We start from the raw sequence: 11,417 nt of genomic DNA on the forward strand, positions 1-11,417 counted from the left end.
GTTAGGGATACCATTGTTATGAAATTGTGAAAAGTCCCCATCGATCCCATGTCTGCAAAAAAAATTATTCAAAGTCAAAGGTTGCAAAAATGTGTTTTTCGAATTTTTCAGCGAAACGGTTAGTTTTATGAAAAAATATGTCAGACAAAAATTGTAGATCATGCAATTATCTAAAAAATTCTCCTTACACTGTTTTTCATAACACTAACCATTTTTGAGAAAAAACTTTACAGAACTTTCTTACGCTGTATTCTCCATAATAAGCATGACTAAAGCCCTGGTTTCCTAGAATAGCGGTAACGTGAAATGACGGACGCAATATTTGGAAGCAAAGAGGCGGCCATTTTTACGGTGACATGTGTAAAGTTCCATCACCTTTACGGCCAACGAGTCGTATCTGATACAGGAGAGCAAAAGACGACCGTGATAAGTATAGCATTAATAATTTACTTGTAGTGTGAGCTATCATAAGAAGAGGAAAATAGTTGTATGGAGAAAGATGATTTTATCAAAGCTGGTACAGAAGTTGTATTTGAGATTTTAGTACGTCGCCGTCTACAAAGCAATGATGAGAAATTCAGAAAATAGTTTCGCCAAATACCAGTATTATTTGATTACGAAAAAAGATGATTTGAGTTAAAAACCATTCAACAGGCACAAAAATCCAATAAGCTCAGAAATAAAACCTATGTATACTTGTTAAGTAGATTCCTAAATCAATACAATAATATTTCAATTTATGCTTTATTTATTCAACATTATTTATTTTTAACAGATAATACATACATACATACATACGTTCGCGAATTTAATTATATAATTTATTACACACAGCTCCACAATATAAGCGCAAATACATTTAGATATTGTAAACGGTACCGCGACGGAACTCGGGTGATGCGTGTACGCGTGTGGGAAGGGCCGATAGCAGACTGGCGGCGCATCCCCGAGCCGCTATGTGGCCGTCCATTGGCCGACCGGTACCGCGAGGCCATAGGTACAACGCTTCGCGCATGCGCGCTGATTGCTCGGCGCGTTTTAAGATTCGTACACGTTATACATTCTATTTTTTTTATTAGCTTGGGTTGTATCTATGTATGTAACGGAATCTTTGAGCTCAATATTCACCAATTTCCAGAAATCTGATTAATTTGAAACTTTACACACGTATCAAGGACCGGTGCTTGATATAGTATGTATTATAATCATTCTATTGGCTATTATCTATAAGAGGAGAATTATGAAAACGAAGTAAAATGCACCCCACGCTTTTTACTCTGAGTAAAATTATTCTGTTAATAACTTCAAGTTTATTATAATTTTATTTTGAGGTACTTAACTATGATTGATCCTTCAACCTTCTACTACTGTAATATAAATTCTTTGTACTTAGAAATTATTTTCTCCTTTTTAGTTCGGTTAGAAATAAAAGCGTGTTTTTATTAGTGTCTAAAAGTTGGGCTCCTTTAAATTACACACTCTCATGTTAGGTATTTTACGAAAACACTATATTCTTTTCCAAGAATGTGAATCATATTGACTTGTTAAAAACTGTAATGAAACGCAACTATGTAAAATTATTGAATTATTTACTAATAAAGACTTACATATTTTTCATTAAGCATAACCAAAATTTAATAACAATACACTTGAAATCGATATTCGCTTTAAAGTCTTACCCCCTTATTCATAGACGTTTTTTATATAAGGACGGAGTAAAGCTGTGATAACAAGTCTGTTTCTCAGTGCTGACGGCATGACAGCCCTCGCAGTGCGTAGACATAGGGCCGTTGTGATTGGCTTATATTGAGATACAACAATATTAGCCAATCATAAAGGCCCTATGTCTGTTTCTTAGTGCCGTTGGGCACTGAAAAACAGACTTGTTATCACAGCTTTACTCCGTCCTTAAATAAAAAACGTTTATGAATAAGGGGGTTAATTTATAAAGTTGTTATATTGACTACTTAAAGCATGGAAGAGAGGCTGTCATTTTTTTATATAAAAAGCAGGTATCAGACAGCGCTCGGCTCAGTCTGGTTTGTGCAGTACTAAAGTGAACAAATATAAGTGTAGTTGTATACCTACACTTATATTGTGGAACCAGTGCATACACACACGGAAGCGACGATAGTGCCTGTTCACGGTGCAGATATTAATTCGGGATTGTTAACAGGTAACAATTTATATTTAACGATTCTACCCCAATAGTTTACCGCCCGTACAGAATGAGTCATACAGAAAGATTTACTGTACGAAACATGGTTAAAGAGTTAAAAGAAAATAATATTTTTGAGGAGTCTGACTCTGCATATGCTAGCCCGATTCTACTAGTGACAAAAAAGACTGGTGGTTATTGCCTTTGCGTGGATTACCGAGCACTAAATAGAAAGTTAGTTAAAGATTTATATCCTTTGCCTAGAATAGATGACCAAATAGATCTACTTAATGGAAGTAAATATTTTATAACCCTTGATATGTCAAGTGGTTATTATCAGATACCCATAAAAAAGAGCTGTAAGCACCTAACTTCATTTGTTACTCCCAAGGGACTTTATCAATTTTGTAGAACCCCATTTGGACTAGCAAATTGTCCTGCAGTCTTCCAACGAACGATTAATAAGATGTTAGGAAAGTTGGTGGATATATATATGGGTGAAACTTGAACAAACTTATATTCTATTAAAAGAAGCTAGACTTACTCTTAATGTCAGTAAATATAGATTTATCTATATAACTTCAACACAATATTATCAGCTATTCTTACAATAAGAGAGGTTAGAAATAATAACAAGTCGTCTGACACAATTTCAAGCGAGTTGCCACAATATCTGATGATTGTTATTAAATGGTAAAATATTAAAGTTCTCTTTTTGTTGTAATATGACAACTGAATCATAATTTAATTTTTCCATTTTATTAATACAATTATAAACAAAACAACGCATACTTTTTAAATTTTATTCTAGTTTCCAATAAATTACATATCTATTTTCTCATAAGCATGTTAAAATATTTATTGCATTAAGTGGCAATATCGCCTTATTTTTACTTATTTTACAATTTATTTCCGTAATTTGAATTCCGGTTGAAAATTTTCAAATTTCCCATTGCAGTTTGTGTGCGATAAGTTCGATTACGATTTCCTAAATAATTAAAGAACTTTGCTTATTCAAACGGACCACCGCTGCCTTCTTACTAATTCACCCCCGGCTTTGTTATTTGTTTTGCACGCGATAAGGAACTGATAAAATATTTGGACAAAATGTCTCATGTTATCTTGGTTGTGCGATTGATGGTAAATGACATTTATATTTTTATAAAAATAATATCGATAGTACTCATTAAAATCGTACATAATATTTACTTAGTCACCGCGATGGCGAAATCTGCTCATTTAAATAGTCTTTTTTAAATTTCGTGTGTTAATCTGCATAAATTAAAATTATTCGTTTTTAATTTTTTTTTTTAAACTATGAAAAATCTGTTGGTAGACAAGATTGTCGTTATTACGTCATCTTGGTTTAATTTACTTATTTTAGTTTGACTATTGAATAAACAAATATCAGAGCTGTATCTCTAATGGACTAATTCCTTGCATTTGTATTGTGTTATAAATACATGGCATCATTTATTATTTATTATATTTTAATAAATTATTGTATTATTTTTCAGGACCATTACATTATGTCCCTAAAGCAACTAGTTATAGATGGAAATCCTGGCAGGACAAAAGGTTTCAAGTTTGAATTAAAGTTCTCGATAAAACTCTTAACAGAGGACAAGAATATACATAAAAAACTTGCGGTACACATATACATAAGCACTTTGAGAGCTGTTATAAATTATATATTGGTGCTTTATGTAGAACTACATTTCCCACTTTGAATCTAGGTAAGATGTTATCCACATGTTGCGCCAAGAAATTTACAGGTTGAACTGATTCAAATACTTATATATTATATATCTCCTTAAAAGTGCTTAGACTAGATGTTGTACCCTAGATATATCACACTGACGGCATACGATATATCACACTGATATATCAAATGCATAATGAATTCGCTGTAAATTCGCGGCGGGCGTGCAGCGAACAAGCCGTGGGTGCGTAGCGTTCACACAGCGGGCTCACAGTTGGCTACGCATTTTGGACAGTTAGTAATAGAGTGAATTCAGATGAGGAAACATTTCTATTAGCTTTGTTAATTGGAAAAAGTAACTAAAAAAAGGGATATTGCCGTGGTTACATGACACCGTATTAAAAAAAGTATGTAAGTTGGGACTAAAAGTACAGGCGACAGCACAACAGCAGCCTGAGTGCTTACTAATATAATTTTATTTAATTTTTTTATAATGTGTGTATAATATATGTGTGCTAAGCGAATTTGGCACACGGACAAAGTTGCAATAATATAAGATAGGCTGGGTGCTTTTTATCCCCTGGATAGTATTTTAATTGTGAATCTGAATATAAAATAGACAGTGCTATGCATCGATACTGTTATTTAGGCATTTTTCTAGCGGGAAGGGCTTTTAACGTGCGTGACACTACGAGAAAATCTTCTCTAAAGATCTCGGCTTTCACTTTTCTGTCCGTTCATGTCTCTCATATCGAATTATGTTACAGAACATTACACCGGATATTCATTTCATGAAAACATGGATTTAATGGCCGAAAGAAGCACATATCTCACCGGTAATGCTATATACATATATTACTTAAAGTTGTGAAAATGTTTACTTAAACTTTTTAAAATTTAGGATGTTAATTTTGACAAATCACACTAATGATGAGGCTAAGGTATAATCGTTATTGAACGTATTCGATTATCGATTACCATTTTTATAAAACTTGATATCGATAGTTGCATAATTATTTGGTATGTTCAGATGATATAAATATTTTTTTTATTGAATTATCTATGTATTATTGGTAAGCCATTTTCATTTATGTTTTTTTTTAAACCCTACACCACTTGCAGTTATCATTGTGTTAACTATTTAAAATCGTGAAAACATGAGATATATTAATTATAGATTTTTTACCAATAAATGTGATAAATTACAAACAACTCGAATATTTGCAAAAATAATATAATTAAATCTAAATGCAAATTTTTATATTATCGATTTATTTTATTTCAATGGCGATTTGCGATAGTCCGTGATTGTTCATTATGATAATGAGTGGTACTTCAAAATAAAATATGATATTACCTGTAGTAAATTTTACCGAAAAAAAATACGAAACTTCATGTGAAGGAGCTGTCAAAATTACCATCCTATATTTGATAACGAATAGTTACTAATTAGAATTGGGTAGGACATGACATGAAAAAGAGTTTGTAAGAGTAACCTCATTTTAACATTGAGCCGGTACAATGTCCTACTTCAAATTAGGCGAGGCGTACTGAGGCGAGGCGCTTTAATGTGCGCCTTACAGTATTTTGTAATGATAACACTCAAAATACTTTCCTCTGACTCGCGACTCGAAACGCAGTACCATAATATTCATTGTAAAATAACGTCCTATTGTAATTGTCTACTTCTCTGTCCTCGTCCTATAGTTAACCACGGAGAATGAGTAACGCAACTGCCGCGACATAAAGTTTAAAGTAGTACAATATATAATTTTGAGCCACTCTTCCTTTTTGACGTTATGTACGGGACAAATGTACCGCTTCTTATATGTCCTACTCAACAAGTTACTTTTCCTTGCTCGAACAGTAATATTCATTAATGTTTTATTTTTCAGATATTACTAAAGTATTTTCGGACCATATCTACTGCCTTACAAGTAGGTCCCGAAGACACGCGGTATACAATACTCAAATTGGTTTATTCCAAAAAAATATAAAACATTTACGAAAGCGAAGGGAAGACGATTTTCACCAGAGGAAAAAAAATTGTCATTGTCTTTATTAAAAAAAAACGTCCTAAATGTTACAAACTTTTATGCAAGTATTTTACTCTACCATCATCAAGAACTGTAAAACGAGTACTAAGCCAAATTAATATAATCGCAGGAATAAATCCTATAATTTTCCACTGTTGGAAATAAAGGAAAAAGATTGTTTTTGCTCTGGTCTTTTGTCTGTGTCATATGATCCATACAAAGATACAAGAGTTTGCTTCACATTAAAAATGCTCTTTTTCTAACTACGCTTTGGTTTTTATAATAAAAGGCATAAAAAATATTTTAATCAGCCAATAGCATATTATTTCACAAATGGACTTAATAAGATAGAGCTAAAAATATTAATACGAACTGTCTTGGAAGATGCCATTGATGCTGGGTTTAACGTAATCAACACAACATGCGACCAGGCACCCGTTAATGTCGGTCCCATAACAGAGTTGGTTAAAGAAAGATGTAACTAAAGCTGTATATTTACGGAAAGGAAAAGACTGGTAACATGACATAATACGCGTTAAAGGACAAATAACAACCCCGTTATGAGCTGTTGCGGCTGAACATTTAACGGCAAGAGCAGAATTCCAGCAGAATGTCGTCAGTTAGTAGATTTCACACTTTTACTTAACAATTTATTTAATTCATTGAACGGGTGTAGCGATTTTTATTTATTGTAAACTATTATTTATTAGTTTATTATTATTTATACAGATATTTTTTTATCTTTCACGTTCATATTTAAATGGTAAAAGGTGCTGCCCTTGATGTCCCATCTTAAAAATAGAATATGTATCTACAAAAATGATTAGCAGTCTCATAAGATTTTTACTGATATATCCTTCATGGACAACACCTTCAGCGTAAAATTAACATTTCAAAATGTTAACGTGCCTTAAACAAAAATATAATTTCTTAATTTTTCTACTCTGAGTACGATTATGTATTTTTCATATTTTTGAATACTTAATTTCAAAGAAACAAAAAAATAAAAATCCGAGAAATTCTTGATGACGTCACACATACAGTTGAATAAAGTTGTTCCTTGGTCCACCTTTCTTTTTATTAAAAAAACTAAGACATCGTCATTTATCAATGTCAAAAGATAATATTATTATGCCGGCGCCACAGATAACAAAAATATTTGAACTCATGTGTGGCACGGGAATTTTCGTATTTGTGCAAAGTTTGTTTAAATGTTTACGTATTATCTTGTCATTCGGTATCGATTTTACGACCACACATCAAGCGTTCAAAGTTATCGAGTTGCTTGAATGAGAACTGATTATATATGGAAACCTAAAAGTAAAAGCCATAAAAATTTTAATTTGGCCAGTGTCTGTAATAGAATACAAATACGCAAATACCCGTGCCAAACATGAGTTCAAACAAGTGTTCTAATATTTGTCTGTGTGTGGCACCGGCAAAGACGTTTTATAGCATCATGACTGTACATATAATTACAAATTGGCTCGATGAAGGAATACATACTTATCTGCTTTTAGTTATACAGGTGTCAAATTAACGAAGGACCAGCTATACCAGGTTGATAGAGGATTAATTTATATATATATATTTATACAGATATTTTTTTATCTTTCACGTTCATATTTAAATGGTAAAAGGTGCTGCCCTTGCTGTCCCATCTTAAAAATAGAATATGTATCTACAAAAATGATTAGCAGTCTCATAAGATTGATTTCTTGTGACTACAGTGTTTACGGTCCCTTACTAAAAGATCCTTTAAAATTACCATAAGGGCAAACGACTTTGATTTGAGTTTCAAATAGATAAATTATCAAGTCCAAGTGTGATTCTTTTACTGATGTATCCTTCATGGACAACAGCTTCAGCGTAAAATTAACATTTCAAAATGTTAAAGTGCCTTAAACAAAAATACCATTTCTTAATTTTTCTACTCTGAGTACGATTATGTATTTTTATATATATATATATAACCCTTCTGTGTCGCCTAATAATATTGCATCGTTCAGAAAATATTCAATCGTTCCTGCGTCGACCTGCTTGCTTTAGTTGATGTTTTGTTAATGTAACCGGTACGTACATTTCTGCAGCAATTCGCATTACTTCCTTTATATTTTATGTAACAATTATCATTTTGTATACGACTTATTTATGATTTCGTTATTTGATCATAATGCTCATTTTGTATTTATTGTATGTTGTAATTTAACCACCACGTAACCCATAATTAATAGTTAAGTGATGGCAATTTAAAGATAATATCATGTACACAAGTGCGAAATTATTTTGCTTTTATCGCGTAAATTGTTCGAATCTCTCCTTTTTTTTAGTACATACTCTATTTAGATCATATACCCACTGTTATGGTATATATCTAATATGTATTGGCAATTTGTATCGCATTCGCATTTCGCTGTTGATTACTACCTGGTTTCATAGACCTGTTTTAAATCAGTTCTTATTATAATTATTTAATCTTTCTTATTTAACAAATTGTTAAATTAATCTGTTTGATATCTACATAAAATATTTTTTATATTATTATCATAAGTAAAACAACCTTCGCATGACGAAGAAAGTATATTTTAATGAATGCTAATCTTTATAGTTCCTTTTTCTATGGATAATGGTATAATGATCATTGTAAACTTGATGTTAATTTCTTTTCCAGTGAACATTTTCAATTTTTAAAAGTAGCGTGACTTATTTGTGAAATAATTTTGTTTGGCTTAGAATAAGTTTGTTCTTGTTAATATTAGTTTCACTTGTTTGTGTAGAAAGATAATGCTAGAATCCGAATTTCCTTTTTGATGAAGACAAAGATAAATAATATGGCTATCTAGTATGTTTCAGAGTTAATTGCTGTTCTAGATTTGTAAATTTTTATGTATTTCTATATTGAATCGTATATTATTAGGCAATTTTTATAAAAAATAATAAATTCTCTTTTATTTGAACATTGATACTTGATATTTATTTGATGATACATGATGAATGAATGATTATCGAAATACAAAAGAATTCATATATTTTTTATAAAGTTAAATCAATTTGTTACAACGCAGCACATGCCAAGCAAAGCCAGCCATGCAGTCACGTGTAAAGCCAAGCCAAAGCCAAAGCCAAAGCCAAAGCCAAAGCCAAAGCCAAAGCCAAAGCCAAAGCCACAGCCACAGCCACAGCCACAGCCACAGCCACAGCCACAGTCACAGCCACAGCCACAGCCACAGCCACAGCCACAGCCACAGCCACAGCCCACAGCCAAAGCTAAAGCCATGCCACGGAGGTTGAATGCCGCAACTTCCACTCGAGCCAGCCAGCAGTATCAATATTGCCTATGGTTCGCCGTTGATTGTTCGTGACATGACATCCAACTGTTAAATGACGGGTATAAAAACCCAAGGCATTCATTTCAATGGACATTCAATTGTGTGCACTAGTATAAGGCGAAACGCTGTCCGAATAATAAAACATAATCTCTGAAGTAATTTGTATTTATATTTCTCCCTTCTGTTTTACTCAGAAGTGGTATATGAACAGTAATCGCCCTAAGGAAACTGGCAATGGCGTTCGCCCGCCTGGCTGGGGGGAGCAAGAACAATACAATACCAGCGAAAATGAAGATTATCCGCAACCAAAAGCAAAAGAATTGGTCAAATATTTGTTAGAAAAGAAGTCAAAAAGGCGCTATACGAACTCGATCAAGAGAAATAACCGTTCAGTCTGATTCAGTCATTTCAAAGGCCACCGTGCGGCGTCACTTATTTCTGAATTTGATTCCGATGAGGAAGATTGCACGGTATCTACGTGGTTAAAAAAAAATACACTTTAAGGGGACGTACACGGCTAGAATGACAAAATAAAAGCCTTTCATCTGCAAGACGAACTCCGCGGCCAAACCCTTATGATGGCAAGTAAAGAAACCTTACCAACCGGTACCTCGATGATAAAAGTCCAGTCCATGTGGTCGGAAACAGCGAAAGAAATGTTTGCACAACGCCGCGTCTCTACGACCTGCGAGATATTTCCTACTCGTTACCTGCTACTTTTACTCCGGGGGAAGTGAGGGCTACATGAAGATTGTCAACACTGGGGATAAGAAGATCAATTTTGAAGTCAGCGAAATTCTGTTGCGAGCTGAAAAGTGTGACGAGTCATTAGCCAAGCCAGGTATGTCAAGCCAAGCCATTGACTAACGTTTAACCACTAGTGTTTTTAATTTGCGTGTCTGAATCAATCAACTCAGTCTAAGCACGATAAGGCTAGTGCGCGTATTGATAAGGTTAGTGCTAAAATTAAATTATTTTGAAACGTCGCAAAAGCTATCGTATTCATTGAAATCGTGATCTTGTATTAGGCAAGCGCCTTCAAGTAGCAGTGCCAAGATTAATATAAAGCTATATGACTTGTAATCGAGCCCCTATTTTATAACTAAAGTTGTCGGCAAAGACAGATACAAGATCGGGGGCATAAAAGTTTAGACGGTATAAAATCTTTACAGGTCTAGTTTCTGCAAACTCTGCAACCATATTACGCACAGCTCTTGTATCCGACAGTGCCAACAGCTCTTATGACCTACAAGACACTGAAAATTTGATTGATTTCTAGAAAGCTAATCGTGTTCATGTGTCCCATTGCGGGAGCAATTGTTACAGGATGGCCGACTGTTACAACGCAGCACATGCCAAGCAAAGCCAGCCATGCAGTCACGTGTAAAGCCAAGCCAAAGCCAAAGCCATAGCCAAAGCCAAGCCAAGCCAAGCCAAGCCAAAGCCAAAGCCAAAGCCAAAGCCAAAGCCAAAGCCACAGCCACAGCCACAGCCACAGCCACAGCCACAGCCACAGTCACAGCCACAGCCACAGCCAATGCCAAAGCTAAAGCCATACCACGGAGGTTGATGCCGCAACTTCCACTCGAGCCAGCCAGCAGTATCAATATTGCCTATGGTTCGCCGTTGATTGTTCGTGACATGACATCCAACTGTTAAATGACGGGTATAAAAACCCAAGGCATTCATTTCAATGGACATTCAATTGTGTGCACTAGTATAAGGCGAAACGCTGTCCGAATAATAAAACATAATCTCTGAAGTAATTTGTATTTATATTTCTCCCTTCTGTTTTAAAATTTAGAAAGTAATCTCAAATTTTGGTGAAAATCACTATTTAATAAATATTTAATGTTGAAAGGGCGTGGAAAATCAGCAGGGAGAATGTCATAAATAGGAAATGGGATTCTTGGGCAATCAAAGAAAAGGTGTTCCAGGGTATCTTCATTCAATCCACACTCACAGACGGAATGATCTCGGACGCGAATTTTAGCAAGAAAGACAGGAGTACATACAGGCCCAGGCAGGCAGGCAAGATACTTTTTCTTTTTATTTTTAATTTTTTTGAAGTAGTATTAGAAAAACCAGAATCTATATTAGGACGTTTAAAAACTTTGGATATGGATATGAAGAGGATATGGAAGCAACGATCGCAGGGTTGCCCCCACCACCTGCATCAGGAGGCTCGTCCT

The 11,417-nt window shown here is 34.2% G+C and overlaps 1 long non-coding RNA gene across 1 annotated transcript; it reads left to right on the forward strand.

Annotated features, from left to right (window-relative positions):
• Positions 1-9,958: 9,958 nt before the first annotated feature.
• On the forward strand, positions 9,959-10,991 carry LOC119189240. Its single transcript, XR_005112305.1, has 2 exons — positions 9,959-10,066; positions 10,552-10,991. It is a non-coding gene; the product is annotated as an uncharacterized LOC119189240 (long non-coding RNA).
• Positions 10,992-11,417: the final 426 nt, after the last annotated feature.

This window comes from Manduca sexta, chromosome 2, assembly GCF_014839805.1.
Source record: "Manduca sexta isolate Smith_Timp_Sample1 chromosome 2, JHU_Msex_v1.0, whole genome shotgun sequence".
NCBI classification, from domain to species: Eukaryota; Metazoa; Arthropoda; class Insecta; order Lepidoptera; family Sphingidae; genus Manduca; species Manduca sexta.